The following is a 13,377-nucleotide window of genomic DNA, read 5'->3' as shown; positions in this document are numbered from 1 at the left end:
TCACACTGACCGTCTGGAACATCAGGCGGTCCAGCTATTCCGACAACGAAAAGGTAAGTAATGGATTCCTAAGGTAAGGGTGATTGCTTTTTCTTTACATTTTTTGGCAATTTGTGTTGTGGTGGCATGGCTAATGTTTTGGGAATGTCTTTGTGGTATTTTTTTAAGCTTTGTTTTCCCCTCCTCGGCATCTCTTGGTGCGCTCCCGGCCTGACTCTTTAGCTTAGGAGTTTTCCATCCTAACACCCTAAGAGAGGTGTAACTTAGCGCTGCACCCCCGACTCAGGGCCCAGCTGCCCATACTTACCTACTGAGGCGCAAACTATTCCCGGCCGCTAACTTTCCCGCCCCACCGCCATTATCGCCCTAAAACCATCAAAGCCGAAAATCTCGCCGTTAACCTTAAATAAAGCCAATTACATGGTATGAAGGGCAAGTTGGCTTAGGTAGATTGGAAAAATAGATTTAAAAGTAAACCGCAATGGCTAGCATTTAAAGAAATATTCATAATTCTCAACAAAAATGCATTCCATTGAGAAAGTAAAACTCCACAGGAAAAGTGATCCATCCGTGCTAACTAAAGAAGTTAAGGATAGCATTAGACTGAAGAAAGAAGAAGCTTATAATGCTGCGAAGAATAGTAGTAAGCCTGAAGATTGGGAGGGTTTCAGAAACCAGCAAAGGGTGACCAAAAAATTGATAAAAAGAGAAAAAATAAACTATGAGAGAAAACTCGCAAGAAATATAAAAACAGATTGTAAGAGCTTCTACAAATATGTTATCATCATAGGTGGTCCCTCGAAACGAGGATGACTTGCTTCCACGCCAAAAAAGGATGAGTTCACAGGTGTTTCAATGAAGGACTTGAACTACATCCTGAAGGGTGGAAGATACCTGTGCATGGATTTTTTTAATGTGTGGTGACCGTTGTACACCAGCCACCACATGGGCTTGACAGAGCTAGGTCTTAGTCCAGTGGTGACTGGAGGCCAGCTCTGCTGCACGGACCTAGTGCGCACACATATCGCAGTGTGGAATGGCCGCTGATAGCCCAATTGCCCTTCTGAGTTTTCCCGATGATGCCCCGATCAGCCCCTGTCGGTCCGACAAATATGCCATCTTGGATGCCAGGCTGCTGGCCTGGCCCAAACCTTCCGTGGTGGCCCAGTTTATAATCGCGGAGGCTCTCCCCCTTTAACTGAAGGGGAGAGCCATGGTAACGAGGCGTCGTGATGACATCTTCGCGGCGGTTACTCCGCACCCCCCTCCCCCCCCAATTTCCTTCCGCCCCTCAGTTGCTGTCACCGCCCCCATTATGATCGAGTTCCGGATTGGAGGAAAAAAAAACAAAGTACCGAATGTCACTTAAGAGACGACCTGAACTGCAGCTCCTTTAAAAACCATCAAAACTGGGTGGCGACGCCCCGTTTTGGGCGCGGGGCAATTGCTACCCCAAAGCATCTGCAAATGGATATAGATAGACTAAGTGAGTGGGCAGTAAGGTGGCAGGTGGAGTATAATGTAGGGAATTGTGTTTTTATTCAATTTGGTAGGAAGAATAGAAAAACAGAATATTTTTTAAATGGTGAGAAATTTTCAAATGTTGGTATTCAGAGAGATTTGGGTATGCTTGTGCAAGAAACACAGGAAGCTAGCAGGTACAGCAAGAAATAAGGAAGGCAAATGGCATGTTGTTCTTTATTGCAAGGGGGTTGGCGTATACGACTAAGGAAGTCTTGCTACAAATGTACAGGGCCTTGGCGAGACTACATCTGGAGTACTGTGCACATTTTTGGCCTCCTTACCTAAGGAAGGGTATACTTGCCTTGGAGGCGGTGCAACGAAGGTTCACTAGATTGATTTCTGGGATTAGAGGGCTGTCTTATGATGAGAGATTGTGTAGAATGGGGCCTATACTCTCTGGAAGAAAGTAATCTCATTGAAACATACAATATTCTGAGGGGGATTGACAGGATAGATACTGAGAGGTTGTTTTCCCTGGCTGGAGTGTATAGAACTAGGGAGCATAGTCTCAGAATAAAGGGTCGGCCATTTACATAGAAACATAGAAAATAGGTGCAGGAGTAGGTCATTCTGCCCTTCAAGCCTGCACCGCCATTCAATGAGTTCATGGCTGAACATGCAACTTCAGTACCCATTCCTGCTTTCTCGTCATACCCCTTGATCCCCCTAGTAGTAAGGACTTCATCGAACTCCTTTTTGAATATATTTAGTGAATTGGCCTCAACAACTTTCTGTGGTAGAGAATTCCACAGGTTCACCACTCTCTGGGTGAAGAAGTTTCTCCTCATCTCGGTCCTAAATGGCTTACTCCTTATCCTTAGACTGTGACCCCTGGTTCTGGACTTCCCCAACATTGGGAACATTCTTCCTGCATCTAACTTGTCTGAACCCATCAGAATTTTAAACGTTTCTATGAGGTCCCCTCTCATTCTTCTGAACTCCAGTGAATACAAGTCTTTCTTGATAGGTCAGTCCTGCCATCCCGGAAATCAGTCTGGTGAACCTTCGCTGTACTCCCTCAATAGCAAGAATGTCCTTCCTCAAGTTAGGAGACCAAAACTGTACACAATACTCCAGATGTGGCTTCACCAAGGCCCTGTACAACTGTAGTAACACCTCCCTGCCCCTGTACTCAAATCCCCTCGCTATGAAGGCCAACATGCCATTTGCTTTCTTAACCGCCTGCTGTACCTGCATGCCAACCTTCAATGACTGATGTACCATGACACCCAGGTCTCGTTGCACCTCCCCTTTTCCTAATCTGTCACCATTCAGATAATAGTCTGTCTCTCTGTTTTTACCACCAAAGTGAATAAGCTCACATTTATCCACATTATACTTCTTCTGCCATGCATTTGCCCACTCACGTAACCTATCCAAGTCGCTCTGCAGCCTCATAGCATCCTCCTCGCAGCTCACACTGCTACCCAACTTAGTGTCATCCGCAAATTTCGAGATACTACATTTAATCCCCTCGTCTAAATCATTAATGTACAGTGTAAACAGCTGGGGCCCCAGCAGAAAACCTTGCGGTACCCCACTAGTCACTGCCTGCCATTCTGAAAAGTACCCATTTACTCCTACTCTTTGCTTCCTGTCTGACAACCAGTTCTCAATCCATGTCAGCACACTACCCCCAATCCCATGTGCTTTAACTTTGCACATTAATCTCTTGTGTGGGACCTTGTCGAAAGCCTTCTGAAAGTCCAAATATACCACATCAACTGGTTCTCCCTTGTCCACTCTACTGGAAACATCCTCAAAAAATTCCAAAAGATTTGTCAAGCATGATTTCCCTTTCACAAATCCATGCTGACTTGGACCTATCATGTCACCTCTTTCCAAATGCGCTGCTATGACATCCTTAATAATTGATTCCATCATTTTACCCACTACTGAGGTCAGGCTGACTGGTCTATAATTCCCTGTTCTCTCTCTCCCTCCTTTTTTAAAAAGTGGGGTTACCCTCCACTCAATAGGAACTGATCCAGAGTCAATGGAATGTTGGAAAATGACTGTCAATGCATCCGCTATTTCCAAGGCCACCTCCTTAAGTACTCTGGGAAGCAGTCCATCAGGCCCTGGGGATTTATCGGCCTTAAATCCCATCAATCCCATCAATTTCCCTAACACAATTTCCCGACTAATAAGGATTTCCCTCAGTTCCTCCTCCTTACTAGACCCTCTGACCCCTAAGACAAGACGAGAAGCAATTTCTTCACTCAGAGAGTTATGATTCTTTGGAATTCTCTGCCCCAGAGGGCTGTAAATGTTTGAGTCTCTGAATATATTCAAGGCTGAGATAGATAGATTTTTGGAGCTATGGGCAATCAAGGCATATGGGGATTGGGCAGAAAAGTGGAGTTGAGGTCGATGATCTTATTGAATGGTGGAGCAGGCTCAAGGGGCTGTATGGCCTACCCCTGCTCCTATTTCTTATGTTCTTATGTTCTTAAGAGCAGGGGAATTAGAGAGTAGTGGTGGACGGTCATTTTTCTGACTTGGATGTGGGGGTACAATTTCAAAATTTGCAGATGACATAAAACTTAGAAGTATAGTGAACACTGAGGAGGATAGTGATAGACTTCAAGAGGATATAGACAGGCTGGTGGAATGGGCGGACACGTGGCAGATGAAATCTAACGCAGAAAAGTGCGAAGTGATACATTTGGTAGCAAGACTGAGGAGAGGAAATATAAACTAAAGGCTACAATCCTAAAGGGAGTGTAGGAACAGAGAGACCGAGGGATATGTGTGCATAAATCGTTGAAGGTGGCAGGGCAGGTTGAAAAACCAATTAAATAGTCTTGCGGGATCCTGGGCTTCATAAATAGAGGAAAAGACTACTAAAGTGTGGAAATTATGATGAACCTGTATCAACACTAGTTCGGCCCCATCTGGAGTACTGTGTCCAATTCTGGGCACCACACTTTAGGAAGGATGTGAAGGCCTTGGAAATGGTGCAGAAAAGATTTACAAGAATGATTCCAGGAATGAGGTACTTCAGTTACGATGATAGACTGGAGAAGCTGGGGTTGTTCTCCTTGGAGCAGAGAAGATCGAGATGTTCAAAATCATGGACAGAGTAGTTAGAGAAAAACTGTTCCCATTGGCGGAAGGGTCGAGAGTCAGTGGACACAGATTTAAGTGATTGGCAAAAGAACCAAAGGCAACATAAGAAAAAATGTTTTTACGCAGCGAGTGGTTATGATCTGGAATGCACTGCCAGAATGGGTGGTGGAGGCAGACTCAATTTTATCATTCAAAAGAGAATTGCATAAGCATCTGAGGGTAAAACAATTGCAGGGCTATGGGGAAAGGGCAGGGGAGTGGGCCTAACTTAGTGTCGGCACGGGCTTGATGGGCCGAATGGCCTTCTTCCGTGCTGTAACCATTCTATGATTCTATGATAATATTAAATCCCATCTGTATCAGAGCATTTTATAGCAATGGCTTGTGTTGCTTACTGTCTATCTACACTGGATTACAGCCATCATGTTGGTAGCCATTTCCTCGATGATGGACTGCAGTACTGCCAATCATTGTGTATGTTGAAGATGGAGTATTGAACTCTGGAATCTCCCACTCTCTGGTCTATCGTACAATGCTTTTAAAATCTCTCTGATTCTCCAAAACTTTCATTTTGAAGATGGGTCTGCTGCCTATCTGCCCTATTGCCACCTTCCATCCACTGCCTCTGAGATCTACCTCTCCAATATCGTTGAATCAGTAGAAAAGCTATAAAACTTTGTTGATATCTTTAGTGCATGCACATTTGATGGTTTTGTATGTTTATTCTCTGCTGTCACCATTGTTAAAATAATGGACAATGGAAGTCACATGAATGTGTAGAACATTGATACAATAAAAATACAGAATATGAATTGGTGGCTCACAAACTCACAACATAATTATCGATGAAGAAGGGCATTTGGCCCAACCCAGTTCATCCACCACTTTCTCAAGGGCAACAAGGGATGGGCAATAAATGCTGGCCTTGTTAGTCATGCCCACATTCTGAGAATGATACATGAAAAAAAATCTATCCAGAATCATTCTAACATCCCTTGGCAGCATTTAGTTGGTTCTTAAATGATTCCAGGGTTTTGACCTCGACTATTCCACCTGGAAGTCCAATGCCTGGGCCCTAAGCTCTGGAATTCCCTCCCTACACCTCTCCGCCTCTCTCCCTCTTTCCCCTTCTGTAAGATGTTCTTTAAAACCTACCTCTTTGACCAAGCTTTTGGTCGCCTGTCCTAATATCTCCTTCTATCGCTTGGTGTCAATTATTTTTGATAACACTCCCGTGAAGCACCTTGGGAACTTTTACTATGTTAGAGGTGCTCTATAAATGCAAGTTAGTGTTGTTCCTTTCTTCCTTTCTTTATTTCTCTCTATCCGTGCTGGCGCCTTGTACCATTTTACTGGATGTGTGACGACGGAGGGCCCGTCGTTCTGTTGCAGTATGTGGTACTTGTACTTCAAGTTTATCTGTGGAGAGGAAATAGAGTGTATCAAAAGATGTTTTATTGATGTTGTGTCCATACATAACGCAAACGACCACAGGCTTTTCAACTGTGATTGGTCACGGATTAAGATGTACCACATCATATAGCAGAGAAGTCATTTATCCGAGTCTCTGACAGTTATGCTAATAACTGCCTCACCAACCCTTAGACACACTTTTTAAAGTGAACAGTTGGACCACAATTCCTGTAACCCCAATCAGAGTTTCCAGTCGCTGTGTCTTCTGGCTTGTCAGTTAAACACGATTTTTTCTCGTCTCATTGACACCATTAAACTGTTTTCTGAATTCAGCATTAAACTGGCTTATGATTTCCTCTTGGCCTGTTTACTAGAGTGTGGATTAGGGGCAAGGAGCAGGGAAGGAAATGGACCCCGCATGCTGAAGACCACCAATGTCATCATCATCATCATAGACAGTCCCTTGAAATCGAGGAAGATTTTCTTCCACTCCAAAAGTGAGTTCTCAGGTGGCTGTACAGTCCAATACGGGAATTACAGTCTCTGTCACAGGTGGGACAGACAATGGTTGAAGGAAAGGGTGGGTGGGGAGTCTGGTTTGCCGCACGCTCCTTCCGCTGCCTGCGCTTGTTTTCTGCATGCTCTCGGCGACAAGACTCGAGGTGCTCAGCACCCTCCCAGATGCACCTAGGGTGGTCTTTGGCCAGGGACTCCCAGGTGTCGGTGGGGATGTTGCACTTTATCAAGGAAACTTTAAGGGTGTCCATGAAACATTTCCTCTGCCGGCCTTTGGCTCGCTTGCCGTGTAGGAGTTCCGAGTAGAGCACTTGCTTTGGGAGTCTTGTGTCAGGCATGGGAACTATGTGGCTTGCCCAGCGGAGCTGGTCGCGTGTGGTCAGTGCCTCGATGCGGGGATGTTGGCCTGGTCGAGGACGCTAACGTTGGTGCAGGATTTGCAGGATCTTGTGGAGACATCGTTGGTGGTATTTCTCCAGTGATTTGTGGTGTCTGCTGTATATGGTCCGTGTCTCTGAGCCATACAGAAGGGCGGGTATCACTACAGCTCTGTACACCATGAGTTTGGTGGCAGATTTGAGGCCCTGACCTTTGAACACTCTTTTCCTCAGGCGGCCGAAGGCTGCGCTGGCGCACTGGAAGCGGTGTTGAATCTCGTCGTCGATGTCTGCCCTTGCCGATAATAGGCTCCCGAGGTATGCAAAGTGGTCCATGTTGTCCAGGGCCGTGCCGTGGATCTTGATGACTGGGGGCAGTGTTGTGTGGCGGGGACAGGCCTTGCCTTTCTGGTCTTCTGAGAGATTAGCTTGAGATTTTGCAATCAGCTCGTCCGGATTACTGCTTCTTATCAGGCAGTTTACAAAGAAGCATATCACCTGCTTGTCAAGCAATGATGATTGTGGCTGAGCTTCTTACTATATAGCCAGTGGTGAGTTAGATGTGGTCTGTCAGCCTTGGCTCAACTGTATCTCTCTCTGAGTCTGAAGGTTGTGAGTTCAAAGACCCATTATATAGACTTGAGTCCATAATCCAGACTGATATTTCAGTGCAGTAATGTGGGAGTGATACACTAGTGGACGATAAGGTGTTAAACTGAGCCTGTCCATACTATTAGGTGGATTTAAAGATCCCACGGTACTATATGAAGAAGAACAGTGGAGTTCTCTCAGTGTCTTGGTCAATATTTATCCCTCAACCTGTTATATATGCAGGCTATAGATATACTCTCTGTGTAGTCACGGTATAGTTGCATAAGATGGAGACTTGTTACCTGATGTACTAACAATAAGGTTTACACTGTGTATATACTTTACTGGCACCACTAGAGGGTGCAACTGGTGGAGACTGGGATTTCCTGCCCCTGTAACAGAGGGCACTGCGGTGGGAGACCTGAGGGTCACCTGCATAGGTGTGCAGGGCCCAGTATAAAAGGCTGCTCACCATGCTTGTGCCTCATCCTGGAGTTACGAATAAAGGACCAAGGTCACTACAGTTTGAGTACAACACATTGCCTCATGGAGTCATTCATAAGTGCATTGCAGACATAACACAACTAACATCACTTAAACAGATTATCTAGTCATTTATTGTATTGCTGTTTGCTGTGCACAAATTGGCTGCCACGTTTCCTACATTACAACTTCAAAAGTACTTCATTTGGCTGTTAAGCGCTTTGGGACATCCAGAGGTTGTGTAAGGCGCTATATAAATGCAAGTTCTTTCTTTTTTTTTCTTTATCAGATAATCCCACATTCTGCTTTACACAGTAATTAAAAGAAAGAAAGACTTGCATTTATATAGTGCCTTTCACAATCTCTGGATGCCCCAAAGCACTTTACAACCAGTGAAGTACTTTTGGAGTGTAGTCACTGTTGTAATGTAGGAAACACGGCAGCCAATCTGTGCACAGCAAGCTCCCACAAACAACAATGTGATAATGACCAGATAATCTGTTTTTGTTATGTTGATTGAGGAATCAATATTGACCCCAGGACACCGGGGAGAACTCCCCTGCTCTTCTTCAAAATAGTGCCGTGGGATCTTTTAAGTCCACCTGAAAGTGCCAAGGGGACCTTAGGTATTTATCTAATTCTCTTTTGAAAGCCGTGATTGAGTCTGCCTCCACCACCCTTTCAGGCAGTGCATTCCAGATCCTAACCGCTCACTGCGTAAAAACGTTTCTCCTCATGTCACCTTTGGACCTTTCTGCCAATTACCTTAAATCTGTGTCCTCTGGCTCTCGACCCATCCGCCAATAGGAACAGTTTCTCCCTATCTACTCTGTCCAGACCCCTCATGATTTTGAACATCTCTATCAAATCTCCTCTCAATCTTCTCTGCTCTAAGGAGAACAACCGCAATGTCTCCAGTCTATCCACGTAACTGAAGTCCCTCACCCCTGGAACCATTCTTGTAAATTATTTCTGCACCCTCTCTAAAGCCAAAATTGTTTCCCTTTCTTTAATTGGCTTGGTCATCTCCCTCATCAGGGCTTTAAATGCAATAAGAGGAAGTGAGCGTGTTCGTGCCTGACTGAAACCTGTATCTTGCTGCAGATAAGCAGGTGCAATATAGCTTTAAGAACCAAACTAAACCAACTGCAAGCTGATTCATGTCCATTGCACAAAGTCACATGTACATAACTGGGTTGTGACCAAATGAGTTCCCATGAAATCTACACACAGACTGTTAGTGGTGTGTGTATCATAAAGGAACTGCATGCTGTTTACACCGTAATATCTGGCGGGCCGAAAATGCCCACTGCCTGAAATGAGGCACACCGACCATTTTCGATGTGTGCTGGCTGCCCCAATGCATGGGGCAGCCAAACTGTTGAAATTCAGCGCTTCAGGGCTTTTTTTTGAGCAGGACGGAAGTGGCCTCATGATGGGGACGGAATTGGGGGCGGGGTGAAGTAACCGAAGCCGCAAGGCATCAGTGCCGTGCTGATGATGTCATCGCGCTGGCGCATCACAACGTCCCTCCTCTTCAGTTAAAGGGGAGGGCCGCTGTGAACTCTGCAGCTGCTTTAGTGGAAAACACTGGGCCACCAGGGAGTGTTACTTCCAGGCCAGCGGTCTGGCACCCCAGAGGGTTTCCAGACTGCCTTTTGACCCGCGGCCATAATTGTCGGCCCGACTTGGCAATCGGCAGACAAAAAAAATAACATGGCGTCGCCGGCAGCGGCACCTCCCCTTTAAGAGCACCGCCAAGCCACGGATTGTGTACCGACAGCAAAATCTGTCGGGGGCACCGACGGCGGCGCCACTCCCGCCGGGCAATTCCGGGAAAGGGGCAATTTCCGAGGGGCAATTTCGGGAAGGAGTCGCCGCCAGTCGGTAAGGGGTCAGCGCTTGCACACCTCAGCGGGAAAATGGGCAGAGCGGTCCCCTACACCGCTCCAAACCTGAGGAAGGGCAGTTTTCAAAATGGCGACCCCTCAGCATAGACGCGGCGGCCATTCTGCGCCGACCCGTGGCCGCAGCTTTCAGGCTTATGGAAAGGGGCAGTTACGGCCCCCGAGTGTCTCTGTCTACATTGCAACACTACATCAGTGACTGCACCTCAACAGTGCTTCATTGGCTGTAAAGCACTGTGGGATGTCCTGAGTTTTTGAAAGCCGCTATATAAATGCAATTATTTATTTCTTTATATGGCTTGCCAGGTTCAATGCTTATCTGGTCAAGTGACATCGGTAATGACACGCTAATAGAGGAAGGTATGGAGTTTGTCACCAAATTACCATCATCATCAACATAGGCAGTCCCTCGGAGTCGAGGATGACTTGCTTCCACTCTAAAAGTGAGTTCTCAGGTGGCTGTACAGTCCAATAGGGGAATTACAGTCTCTGTCACAGGTGGGGCAGACAGTGGTTGAAGGGAAGGGTGGGTGGGGAGTCAGGTTTGCTGCACGCTCCTTCCGCTGTCTACGCTTGGTTTCTGTTTGTTCTCGGCGATGAGACTCGAGGTGTTCAGCGCCTTCCCGGATGCTCTTCCTCCACTTTGGGCAGTCGTGGACCAGGGATTGCCAGAAGTCGGTGGGGCTGTTGCACTTTATCAAGGAGGCTTTGTGGGTGCACTTGAAACGTTTCCTCTGCCCACCTGGAGCTCGCTTGCCATGTTGAAGCTCCCCGCAGAGTGCTTGCTTTGTGACTATAAACATAGAAACATAGAAACATAGAAAATAGCTGCAGGATTAAGCCATTTGGCCCTTCGAGACTGCACCGCCATTCAATAAGATTATGGCTGATCATTCCCTCAGTGCCCCTTTCCTGCTTTCTCTCCATACCCCTTGATCCCCTTAGCCGTAAGGGCCATATCTAACTCCCTCTTGAATATATCCAATGAACTGGCATCAACAACTCTCTGCGGCAGGGTGACATAATATTTAAACTAGCCACAAAGTGATGCTTTGTCCTGCCACAAAATGAATATAGAGTGTAACCTCTAATATTCATGCGCCATCCCATTTATTATACTCCCTACTATTCCTCAGAACCACTGTGGGCAGTGAGACATTTTGTACAGTTTGAGACCAATGGGAGTTAAAGAAAGAAATAAAGACTTGGATTTATATAGCGCTTTTCACGACCACTGGATGTCTCAAAGCACTTTACAGCCAATGAAGTTCATTTGGAGCATAGTCACTGTTGTAATGTGAGAAATGCGGCAGCCAATTTGTGCACAGCAAGCTCCCACAAACAGCAATGTGATAATGACCAGATAAACTGTTTTTGTGATGTTGATTGAGGGATAATTATTAGCCAGGACACCAGGAAGAACTTTCCTGCTCTTCTTCAAAATGGGATCTTTTACATCCACCTAAGAGAGTAGACAGGGCCTCGGTTTAACGTCTCATCCAAAAGGCAGCACCTCTGACAGTGCTACACTCCCTCAGCACTGCACTGGAGTGCCAGCCTACAATTCTGTGCTTAAGTCTCTAGAATAGGACTTGAACCCACAATCTTCTGATTCAAAGGAAAGTGTGCTACCCATTGAGCTACAGCTGACACACAAGACTTTGAGGCATTAGATTGGGAATGTCTGGTCTGTGAGAATTTTTCTGACAGTCAGTTATTTGTGTTGGGCGACCAATGGGAATTGAGGCTTCAGGTCAGGTAGCCAATGGGAGTTGAGGTTTCAAGTCAGGTGACCAACGGGAGTTGGGGGGATTTGGGTCAGGTGGCCAATGGGAGATAGGGATTTGGGTCAGGTGACCAATGGGAGTTGGGGCTGCCGAAATTTATTAAAAGAAATAGTTTTAAATAAAACAAAAGTTCAAGAAGTTTGTTAAAAACGTTTTGAAAGGAGTTTTAGATATTCTTAATCAACCATGAAGGACATCACAGTCCAGCATGCTGCTTCCTTCCACATATGCGCATTTCAGCAGAGGTCACTAGATAATGGTTGATGTTTCATCTTCTTAGCTTAAAGGCACGGGGAGAATTGAAGCTCCCTCACTATCAATTTGGCCCAATCTGTGTGCATCAATTTTACGCTGGGTAGGGCCTTGATCCTCTGATGCATTGGGGAGGCTTAACAATTGCTTTTTGGGGAGATAACCAAAGTGAAATAGCTGAACGAAATGGTGAGGATGAGGTGATAAAGTCAACTGTTGTAAAATCTAAAGCAACCGCAAAAAGGGTGTGTGCACTATCTGTGGTTTATAACGACTGGGAACTTAAGGGAGCTCATTCTGGGTTCGAGGCAAGAACTTCCTGTCATAGAACAAAGTAGTGTTGCAGAACATTTTCTTTTCTGCCTCGTTATTCATTACAGATAAGTTAACTTCAAGTTGGCACAATATCGGCTCAGAAAACTTGGGCGAAGGCATATTTCCTTCATATGCATTTCTATAATTAAAAAAAAAATGTACTCTGTATCTTATCTACAATTTAAAATAAAGATGTGAGCAGTTGTGAAAGGGAATAAGAATAAGTTGCACAAAGTGTAGTTTTGGTATGAAGTGCTGGTGTGAAATGTGCGTGTGGGAGTATCTAACGATCTTGTCATTTTGTATTGACAGCCGTTAGTCAAGGAAACCAGACGCTTCCTTTTGAAGCGTCATTTCCTGACAGGTACACGATATAGTTCTCAACAGGGTTGTAGGTCGATGCAGAGATGCTATAGTTCTACTGCCTGCTGGCCAAATTTACACTTTCCAGGTGAGTCCTCCAAGCAGCTTACTATCTCGCAGTATGTTATGTATGTAAAGATTTCTGTGTCCATGTACCTGCATGTGCACAGATAAACACAACCTTAATTGCAGCACTTCAAGTTCTTCATTAATAGCGACAGGTTTCTATAATTTGTAGGCTGATTACTTACAGAGATGGCACATCTCATATCGTGTGTCATACCTCTTTCAACTAATCTTACACCTTGTGCGATTTATTCATCTTCGGTTTTTTTTACTGATCGAAATAGCAGCTGAATTCCTGTTTGGATCTCCACTTGATATTATAAGAGGAAAGGATGAAATGTGGTGTCTGGTAACATATGTTGTTAATAGCGTGTGGTCGAGAGTCCAGTAACACACAGCAGACTCAGCTAACTGTTGCCGTTCACTTGTCAGCAACTTTGTTTTAAAGTTTTTTTGGGAGTGAAAGTTATGCAGGAAGCTCGTTGCACAGCAACCACATGGAAAGGGAGACACCAGCATAGTACAAAGCCTGCTGGTGGATGAATGAAGAGAGTCTAACTCAGCATTAGCTGTTACACACCAAGATGGTAATTGTCATAGTAATAGAGCTTAAATATTATAACATTAATGCCTATTTAATAGACTCTCATTTTCTGTTATGTATAAGTGTCAAGACTGCTAGGCAGACACTATTTCTGCTGTACGAGGATG

General features: G+C 45.3%; 1 protein-coding gene across 1 annotated transcript in view; it reads left to right on the top strand.

Annotated features, from left to right (window-relative positions):
* Window positions 1-12,651: 12,651 nt before the first annotated feature.
* LOC139274908 (P2Y purinoceptor 8-like) overlaps window positions 12,652-13,377 on the top strand; it is a 40,290-nt gene continuing 39,564 nt past the window's right edge. Inside the window, exon 1 of the mRNA XM_070891639.1 lies at window positions 12,652-12,688. The gene's annotated coding sequence lies outside the window, so the exon portion shown is untranslated. The remainder of the gene's footprint in view (window positions 12,689-13,377) is intronic.

This window comes from Pristiophorus japonicus, chromosome 10 (assembly GCF_044704955.1).
Source record: "Pristiophorus japonicus isolate sPriJap1 chromosome 10, sPriJap1.hap1, whole genome shotgun sequence".
In the NCBI taxonomy this organism is placed as follows: Eukaryota; Metazoa; Chordata; class Chondrichthyes; family Pristiophoridae; genus Pristiophorus; species Pristiophorus japonicus.
Note: the sequence above shows the minus strand (reverse complement) of the source record. Positions and strands in the feature narration are given on the sequence as shown.